The 9,823-nt window shown below is 37.4% G+C and overlaps 1 pseudogene across 1 annotated transcript in view; it reads right to left on the bottom strand.

The window, feature by feature from the left end:
- Positions 1 to 8,627: 8,627 nt before the first annotated feature.
- The window catches only part of LOC117702053 (neprilysin-like), a 71,006-nt pseudogene continuing 69,810 nt past the window's right edge, over positions 8,628 to 9,823 (bottom strand). The window contains exons 21-22 of the transcript XR_013070294.1: positions 9,067 to 9,162; positions 8,628 to 8,743 (exon numbers count right to left, since the gene is read on the bottom strand). The product of XR_013070294.1 is annotated as a neprilysin-like (transcript). The remainder of the gene's footprint in view (positions 8,744 to 9,066; positions 9,163 to 9,823) is intronic.

The following is a 9,823-nucleotide window of genomic DNA, read 5'->3' as shown; positions in this document are numbered from 1 at the left end:
AAGGTATGTTACATGTTTGTTTATGATAACAGATTAATATTTGCAAAGTGAAATTTTTGTGAGAGGATTTTAGTGAAAAAGCATATCACAGACTTTATTGTTCCTTGAGATGCTCATATAAACAATTTAAATAGTGTTTTTAATAGTTTGTTTTACCATAATAATAATATGTAAAAATTATAATAATATAAGATAAGATAATATATATAATATATAGTAAATATATAACATAATATATATAATATATAATAATATAATATATAACACCATAATAATAATATAATTTATTATGTTTATAATGTTACATTTGCATATATATACAAATGTATTATCTAATATATATATTAGATAATATGTTCTGATTAATCTTTCCCCACTTTGTTATTAGATTTTTGTTGATTTATTAGTCTGAAATGTTGAGAAGTTTTTGTTGTTGTTGTTCCCAAAGGACATGTCAGAAACTGGATTCAGCCTCAGTAACTGGAAAGGGCTAGAAAAAAAATGCCCCTTTTTTTTTCAAACAAACTCATCCAACCCACTATCTGAACTAAGCAGCATATGAAGGGAGAAGGAGATCAGTACAACAATGCAGAGGTGACTCTATCACATCAGCACAGAGCCAGATTTCTTCCTTTTCCTCCTCCAGAGACCACACTATCCTCCTTAAGGTCAAGAGGTGAAGAAGCTTAGAGGCAAGTGCTTTGCAGTGATGGAAGAAAAGGAACAAGTGATTAGGTAACTTTCTATATGTGGTGGGTAAGAGCATATGCACTCTATGTGGTGGGTAAGTGGATGAACACTGTATGTGATGGGTAAGTGGATGAACACTGCATTTGATGGGTAAGTGGATGAACGCTGACTGTGGTGGGTAAGTTTATAAACACTATATGTGGTGGGTAAGTGCATGTACACACTTCAGCACTTGTCTCCCTTCCAGACATTCCACATGCAGACATCTGACTGATTCTTAAAACTTAAATCAGTATCTATAATTCTCACCCCTAATTCCAGCTACACCTAAAGAAAATCCAGTCCATGTAGTGCATTTTCCTTCAAATTCCACATGTAGCTCAAACTATGCCGGACAAATATTTTAATTCCTCATATTAATCATGACCTGCTGCTGTGATGAAGCCCACTACATGGGAAATCAGTTTTAACCAGGACATGGCTAACACCTTCCTGCCTCATCATCATCTCCTGATAGCTCTGCAAGATAGTTTATGTCAGCTCAACACAAGCTACAGTCATCTGAGGTAGGAACCTTAATTAAGAAAATGCCTCCATAATACTGGGCTGTGGGCAAGCCTTAGAGGATTTTCTTAACTGATGATTGACATGAGAGTGCCCAGCCCATTGTGGGTGGTGCTACCCCTGGGTTGGTAGTTTTATGGTCTATCAGAAAGCAGGCTGAGCAAGCCATGAGAAGCAGCCAGTAAGCAGCAACCCTTCATGAAGTCTGCATCAGCTCCTGCCTCAGGTTCCTCTCTGACTTTCATCAATGATGAACAGTGATTGGAAGCATAGCCAAGTAAATCTTTCCTCTATAAGTTGCCTTGATCGTGATGTTCCATTACAGCAATGATAACCCTAACTAGGATAGCAGTGTTCTCTGACTACCATCTTGTTCTATCCTTATCAAATCTGTCCTAACATTACTAGGCTGTCATCTCTGTAAGCAACCGGCTGTGGGTACCTTGCTCTCTATTGAATGTTCAAAGCGAACTAAGTGATTTATATGCACATGCACACTTGGCCCATGGTGAATGAATGACCCCCTCACTTGGTCATGATCAAAACCCACATGTCAAAAGACAATGAAGAATAAACTTGTTTTTATGTCAGCTTGACACAAGCTACAGTCTCTGCGGTAGGAACCTTAATTAAGAAAATGCTCCATAATACTGGGCTGTGGGCAAGCCTATAGAGCATTTTCTTAACTGATGATTGACATGAGAGTGCCCAGCCCATTGTGGGTGGTGCTTGTCTGTTACTATGGAACAACTAGAAGGATTTCTTTCCTTCTTAAAGGGAAGAAGATCCCGATGGGCTATTTCTAAGCCTGACTTCCCAATGTGTCATCCATTAACACACTGGGCTGCTGCTCCATCTCACCTCATGGCTTCTATTCCCTGTCTTTAGGAAATACAAACATTTGGGCTGTATGTAGATTGGGACTGTCTTAGAGATATATCTTCTTGGTACAGGGGTACAAGGTTAAGGGAGGTTGTTCAATGCTGAAAACCTTTTCAAACTCTTATATTAGAAATAACTTTGAAGGGGAGAGACTGGCCTATATTGGACTTGGATGCAGTTTGAAGGTTATATGAAGGACAGCATCCTCTACTGTAAGCAAGGCTATGACAGGGTCTTTGACAAAACGGCACATGGATGTTAAAGAATCTAGATATAAAAAGTGAAGGCTCCACTGATGTTACACAATCAGGTGTCAAGGATTTTGAAAGTCCACAACATGCCTGAGTTGAGGATACACCCTAATCTTTAGTGGTGACTTCGGGTCTTGCATCTAGAAATATCTTGCATCCAGTAATACACTGACAAAACTGCAACATCCTTCTACCTTTGGTTAGGAGCTTAAAGCTAAACTAATCTGACTGTTTTAAAGAAACTCATACCTTAAATGTTAAACCCAAGTCCATCTATTCACTAGCAAATGCATACAAAAGACTGCAGTTTGCAACTTCAACAATAGCACTCACCAAACCTGACTATGTTATCACTAGGTACTTAGACTTCCAGTACCTGAATGGTGAGAACATTTTGTGTTGCTGTTGTTCATAAGTTATGAAAGGAGAACAAGGAGGAGGAGAAAGGGGTCAGGCAATTCAGTTGTATAAATGGAGCCAAAGTCATTGCCTAGGTAATAAAACGGTTGCTTAGAAGATGACAAATGCCACATTACCAAGAATTCTACCTGCTCAGAATCTAGAGAAGAGAGTAGGTTAATACTGGCCTGAGCTACACAGCAATACTTATCTCAAAGAAGAAAACACCTTAGAATTAATAGTTTGATGGTCTGATTCTTTTGATTCTTTTGCAGTCCACACTAACCTTTTTGTTTTTTTTTTTTTTTTTTTTTTTGTGGAGAGGAGATGTCAATCACAGGTATTGGGGAGGGGATGTGATGGTGGCTGGAGGCATACTTACTTAGAGGAGGCAGCTTCCTGGTGATGGTGTGTGTATATAAAAAAATGGAAGAAAACTTCAATGTTTTGTTGTTACTTAATAAACCCCCTTTCTTCCATGTGTGTGCAGATTCATTGTACATCAGTGAAATGTCCAAATTGATGCCCCAATTATATATTTCTTTCTCTCATCTCCTTTTGTTTTACCTTTTCCTCCCCCTTCCTCTAATTTTTTTTTTTTTTTTTTTTTTTTTGAAGACGGGGTCTGATGAGGTAGATCAGGCTGCCCTCAAACTCTGTAGAGATCTACATGCACTCTGTTAAGATTAAAGTCATGAACACCCCAAAGAAAGACTAATATTGGGAAAAAAGCACTGGGAGTTAGCAATGTAGATACAGTCAACACATGAGCCAGCAGCTCTTCCTCTCGTTGTATTCATTTTTTCTATTCAAGACTTCTATATAATCTGATTCTCCTAATTCAGGTCAAGAGCACACCAGGGCTCTCTTCGCTCCCAGGTTTGTTCATTAATGTTTGATTGATATTATATTAGGATAGGTGATAGAATAATCATTTTGAAGATTGGGTACATTTGAATACAACAAATCTCTAAGTGTGAGACCATATTTTTGTAAGTAGTGCATACAATATTTACATGGATTCCATGCTACATTAAAACTCTGACACTTGTGTTGTTGCATTTTTACTAACAGAAGTAAAAAGTTTCGTTGTTTTTAACTTGACTCATGCAAAACTTTTTTTACTCTACTATGTAAAATAGTCTTGTATTAGTGCTATTTATGCCCTGTGAAATAATCATTTGTATAAAAACATCAAGATCTAGAGAGCTTAACATCTACTTATGTGACTGAGGGTGGGACTTTTAGACCTACTATATTACATTAATCCTGCTAACGTTATACAATTTTTTTTTTTTTATTTTTGAGCTATATCCAACTATGGGCTATAGCTTTTCGGGGATGCACTTTGTAGACTACTGGAACTCACAGAAGTCAGCGGGGCCTCTGCTTCCAAGTGCTAGGATCAAAAGGCATGCACAACCTACCTGGCTAGTAAAAGATTTTTTTTTAAATTATAGAATAATACGTTTTCAATAGTAGGGCCTCTGACTATTATTAGTTTTTTTTAAATTAATGACTTAGATTCAGTTTAACTGGTTCCATTCATGAAGAGACTACTAATCATTACAATTTTCCTAAGTATTATGATCTTTCATGACAAAACCATGTGATGAACATATATTCCACCAAACAGAATACTATGTAGATGAGGATACACTGGCTAGACAACTATCAAAATCCATCCTGATAGCTATACAATATCAGGAGTTGATTAATAATATTTAAGGTAAAATGAAAAAACATTTCAAAAGAACTGTTAGCTTAGGTATATGAACTTATAAAAGAAAACTCAGTACCCATAATAGCTAAAGTAGCTGCATAAAATATTGTAAAGATTATTGTTATCAATATATTGATACTTCAACTTTGAAATATTTGCTTTTGTTTTTCATGGTATAGCACTTAAGTATGGGATTAATATACTTCCTTTATTTTAAAAAACTTTTAGATAAACCACCAGGCTCCAGTTTTGAAAAAAAATAGTTGAAGGATTGTTAGTTTCTAAAGTTCCTTTAAAAATATGTTTTACTTTGAAAGTCAGGAAGCAGCCGTTTCCAAAACTAAATGTAACCTAACCTTTGCCAAATAAATCCTTATCTCTAGAGAAAATAGTTTTCCCTGTAAAAGGCTGGCCTTCCATTTATTTTAAAATATGCAATACTTCTCTTAGTAGAATGAGAAATAAAGTATCTTTGTGTCAGAATAAAAAAAATTAAAGATTATAAATGACAGCACCATGTCTACTGATACTGCCATGCTTTCTCCATGATAATGGACTAAAACTTTGAAACTATAAGCAGTCCCAATGAAAATTTTCCCTCAAGAAATGCTATAGAATGTGTCCTCTTCACAGCAATATAAAATTCTAAGACAAATAGTCACACCACTTACCTCCACATGTCAACACTCATTGAAATCTTAAATCTTGCAAACAAAGAAATAAGCAATTCAGCATGGGAACTAAGAGGTGACTGGAAATGGTGCTATGTCCATATCAGAAGCTGAAGGGCCCACATGAGGACACTCAGTCTCACTGGAGAGGCAGAAGAAAACAATCACAAGTGGGGAAGGAGGGAGGGACGGGAGGGGAAAGTGGACTTGGATGGTGGGGAGAGGGGAACTGATCTGGTATTGGGTGAAGAAAAAGGACAGAAGCCCTGGGGGCGCAGTTAAGAGTTTGAAACAGGCACCTAGAAGTAGGAGGTTGGGGGGGGGGGCGGAATCCTCCAAATGCACCAGAGACCTGGGAGCGTGAAAGACTCTATGACTCAAAAGGGAATAATCATTGTATTAAAAACCAAGATCAAGTAGGGAGAGAGAACTTATAGAGCCTACCTCTAGCAAGAAGACAGGCATCAAATGAGGAAGAGGGTTGCCATTCCACAGTCAAAACTCTGACCCATATTTGTTCCTGTCTGAAAGAACTGCAGGGGTGGAAATGGAGAGGAGCCTGAGGAAAAGAAGGTCCAGAGACAGGCCAAAGTGGGATCCAGCTCAAGGGGAGGTCCCAAGGCCTGACACTATTATTGAGGCTATGGAGCGCTCTCAAAAAGTGACCTATCATGACTGCCCACTGGAAGACCCAACAAGCAGCTGAAAGAGTCAGATGCAGATATTTGCACCCAACCAATGGACAGAAGCTGTTGAACCATGTGGTTGAATTAGGGCAAGGCTGAAAGAAGCTGAGGAGGAGGGTGACCCTGTAGCAGGACCAGCAGTCTCAATTAATTTGGCCCCCCAAGATCTCTCAAAGACTAGATCACCAAAAAGACAGCCTACACCAGCTGATATAAGGCCCCCAACATATACAGCAGAGGAGTGCCCAGGTCTGTGTTCAATCAGAGATGAGGTACTTAACCCTCAATAGACTGGAGGCACTATGGAGTTTACAGGTCAGGTGGGGTGGGATGTGGGGTGTGGGGACATCCTCGTGGAGACAGGGGCTCGGGAGGTGGTATGAAATATAGAACAGTTGGAGTGTCACTGGGGGTGGAGGGGGGGAAATAAAATCTGGAGTGTAAAAAATAAATAAAAAGATTTAAAAATTTTTTTATTTTATCTGTATGAATGTTTTTTCTCTGCATATGTGTGTGTTTGCCATATGTATGATTGGTGTCAGCAGAAGCCAAAATCAGAAATTGGCTCTCCTAGAGCTGGAGTCAAATGTGTTTCTGAGCCTCCTTACATGTGTGCCTGGAACTGAACCCATGTTTTTTGTAAGAATAGTATATACTTTTAACTTGTGACCCATTTCTCTAGCCCTCAAAGTCCATAATTTTCTTCAGAAAACATTTTATTCTAGCCAGGTTTCTTATTTTTAAAATATCCCAATAATAATTTTCAAATATACATTAAGTGACAGGCACTTACATCCATTAACATGAATCTTTAAGCAATTCTAGATGTGACTTAATTTTTATGTCAAGAAATTGAAGTTAGAGATTGAAAAATGACTCGTCCTATGGCTCAGACAAACATGAGACAAACAAACAAACAAAAATGAAACAACAAAACAAACCCTACCCGGAAACCAAAGAAATGAAAAGACACCATCACCAGCACAGGGATGGACTAGATACCATCACCAGAACAGGGATAGACTGGCCTGGACACTCTAGCTGGAAAGATTTCACTAGGTTAAGAGACCAAAGCAAAACTCACAATGGTAACAGTGACCTGTCTTATCAAAACAAAGGACATTAATTATGGTCCATGATACTGTGTTAAAGCAAATATATTGAAGATGTAGTTTAAATAAAGACATTTTAAATTCAGTGGTTGAGTTGAAATATCAGTTTTTGAGAGATACAACTTTTGCCTATTGAAAGCTAATATACAACACCTTATTCTCAAAGATGGCAGGCCATTCAGAGCACTGATCATAACTCCTGAAGGAATCTAGATTCTTATAGAGATCTGCTTATGTTCATAGGAACACACAGAGCAAGGAGCTGACAAACTGGTTCTTACACATTTATAAATGTTCTCCATGATCCTCAGAACTAGATTTTTATATTTTTAACTTCTGAAAACTTCAGTGAGAACAACAAAAACCACATTTTTTTAAAATATGGCAATGTTGGGAATCAATCAAACAAACAACAACAAAATACTTTAAAAGTTAAACTAAAAGCCTCTTGAATTAAACCATAGTGAGCATAGATCCACAAAGACTTTCTGCAGTTACCCAAAAGCAGTTAGTATGGGCAGGTTAACAGGACCAGCTGGAACTTGCTTTATAGGGAGAGCAAAATGCAACAATCTGCTGTTGTGCAAAAGAACTTTTAAGAATTGCCAAGGGAGAGGGTGTATGGTGACAGCGGCAGTGATGGCATTAGGAGAAACCAAATGCAGTCACTAAAGTTTAAGATCTTTAAAGATGCTACTTATGACTTTACAATTAAGTGTGCTCCTCTCGGTAGTTAGAAAATTAATGTATTATTCATTTTAGGTAGAGTTTTAAAAATAGCTAATAACTTTTTGTTCTCAAACTCTGTTTTCCAACGGATTTTTAGGTTTTGTTTTGTTTGTTGTTGTTGTTGTTGTTGTTGTTGTTGTTGTTGTTTTTCCGGGCTTTCTTCTTGGAAGGTGCTATTGATCAGCAAGTGCTTGTTAAATGTCACAGTGTGAGAAAGGAATTGTATTATAGTACCTGTCCTAACTGTCATGGGGATGTAGAATTCCACATTCAATGGTTCATTCCCTTCCAATACTCCATCTCATTCTTATATGTTCACATTCTTCCACCCCAAACATCATTCCCTAGTAGCCTTGCTGGGCTGTTCTCTGATGTACTCACTCCTGGAGCCTTGGGGATAAGGTTATTCAATGCTAGAGACCTTCCAACTAGTAAAAGCTTCCCTTAATGTAGAATGTAAATCTGTCTTTGGAGTTTGAAACTCATATTCGCAGCCTCCTAGAAATATGTTCTACTAGCTGGTGGTTCCATCAGGCCATTGTTATAAGGTGATATCTTTTTTGAAATCCATCAGGTACTGAGCTTAGGACATATGTATTCTGAAGGACAGAACAGCCAGAGTTTTGCTTCTGGAAGCATTACCCAGTGTGGTCTGTTGAGTTCTATTTTTCACACATACTCAGTCACAGACATATGCACATGCACACAGAATACATGCAAACACACATGTGCACACACAGCACACACATACATTCACATACTTACATACAAATACAAGCACACACATACAATCATGTATGTGCACTCACACACATAAATGTATGAATACATGTATGTATATGGACACATTAACAGTATTCTTAAGTGGCATAGAGTAAGAACTAGGAAAAGTAAAATTTGAAACATGGAAGTAACAGAGTCAACACTGGTGCCGTCTAGCTGCTATTTACAACCACATACCTGAAATTGCCAGGACTGTGTACATCTGTTTTAATAGAATTGACTGCATACTCTGGCCGTAGGTCCCACACCACACCTTGAAGTATGAATAGACAAAGGAAAACAACATACTCAGGTATAATCATGGAGCATTGAAGGCAGGTTGAGGGAAAAGGAAAACTAATTTGGAATTTGTATTCAACCATTAACTCTTCAAATAATGTACATTGAAAGGCATCCAGAAACATAATCATTTATAATGAAAATGGTCTGACATTCTTGTTGCAAATAATGCAAGTTAGTCAAGTCAAATGTTCCATCCCAAATGATTAAAAGAAAACTCAGCATGCTATATCCAGCTTGGATGAAATTATAACTCAAAGGTATTTTCACATTTATAAATTATGTAAGACATACTACCTGGGCAAAGTTCAAGAAGAATAGTTGTTTGTGATTGAGGTCAAGTCCAGGGAGTAATTTTTCTTCACCATTCTTTTTAACATAATTCTGATAGGCCTAAATAGTAAAATAAAAGGCTAGAATTTGTAAATTTATACAAAAACCTATTCCAAAAGGCTATGTAACCAAGTAATTTGCCTTTTATATCAAATGACTATAATAATACACTTATTTATGGCCACCTGCAACACTTTTATGGATTAAGAAGATGACTAGAATACATCTGTAAATGCTCAGAAAGAATAAAAGACTGATTAGCAGATGACAAGAGCCTGTTATGTCAGATGATCACATTACATGATGAGAATCTTACCTTAGTATTGTTCTAAGGATAGATGGGTGTGTCCAACCCATTGGAGGAATCGCTTGCCAAGGGACTCATCTCCAGTTGCTATTTTTAGCTTAGTTACTACACTTACAAAAATAGGCTCACAGCAGATTTAGCCTGGGTGATTCTTGCCAAAAGTTTAAGGGATTCTCTTGAGATTTCTTTGGGCCTTAGTGTCCTATGATCTGAGATTAAGGATAGGTTCTCTCAGTACAGGACAAAATAGACTAACTTCCAAAACATCAGAAGAAAGGCATTCTGGCCACCCGAATATCAGAGATTTAGATTCACTATTGAGAAATTTAGTTTTGCTCTGCTATGGGCAGTATAAAACTAGATTAATAATAAGCTTCCTGAGAGGTTATTTATAATTTCTTTAAAAAATTTCAA

The sequence above is a fragment of the Arvicanthis niloticus genome, unplaced genomic scaffold (genome assembly GCF_011762505.2).
Source record: "Arvicanthis niloticus isolate mArvNil1 unplaced genomic scaffold, mArvNil1.pat.X pat_scaffold_403_arrow_ctg1, whole genome shotgun sequence".
In the NCBI taxonomy this organism is placed as follows: domain Eukaryota; kingdom Metazoa; phylum Chordata; class Mammalia; order Rodentia; family Muridae; genus Arvicanthis; species Arvicanthis niloticus.
The sequence above is the reverse complement of the archived record's forward strand: the minus strand, read 5'-3'. Positions and strand labels throughout refer to the sequence as shown.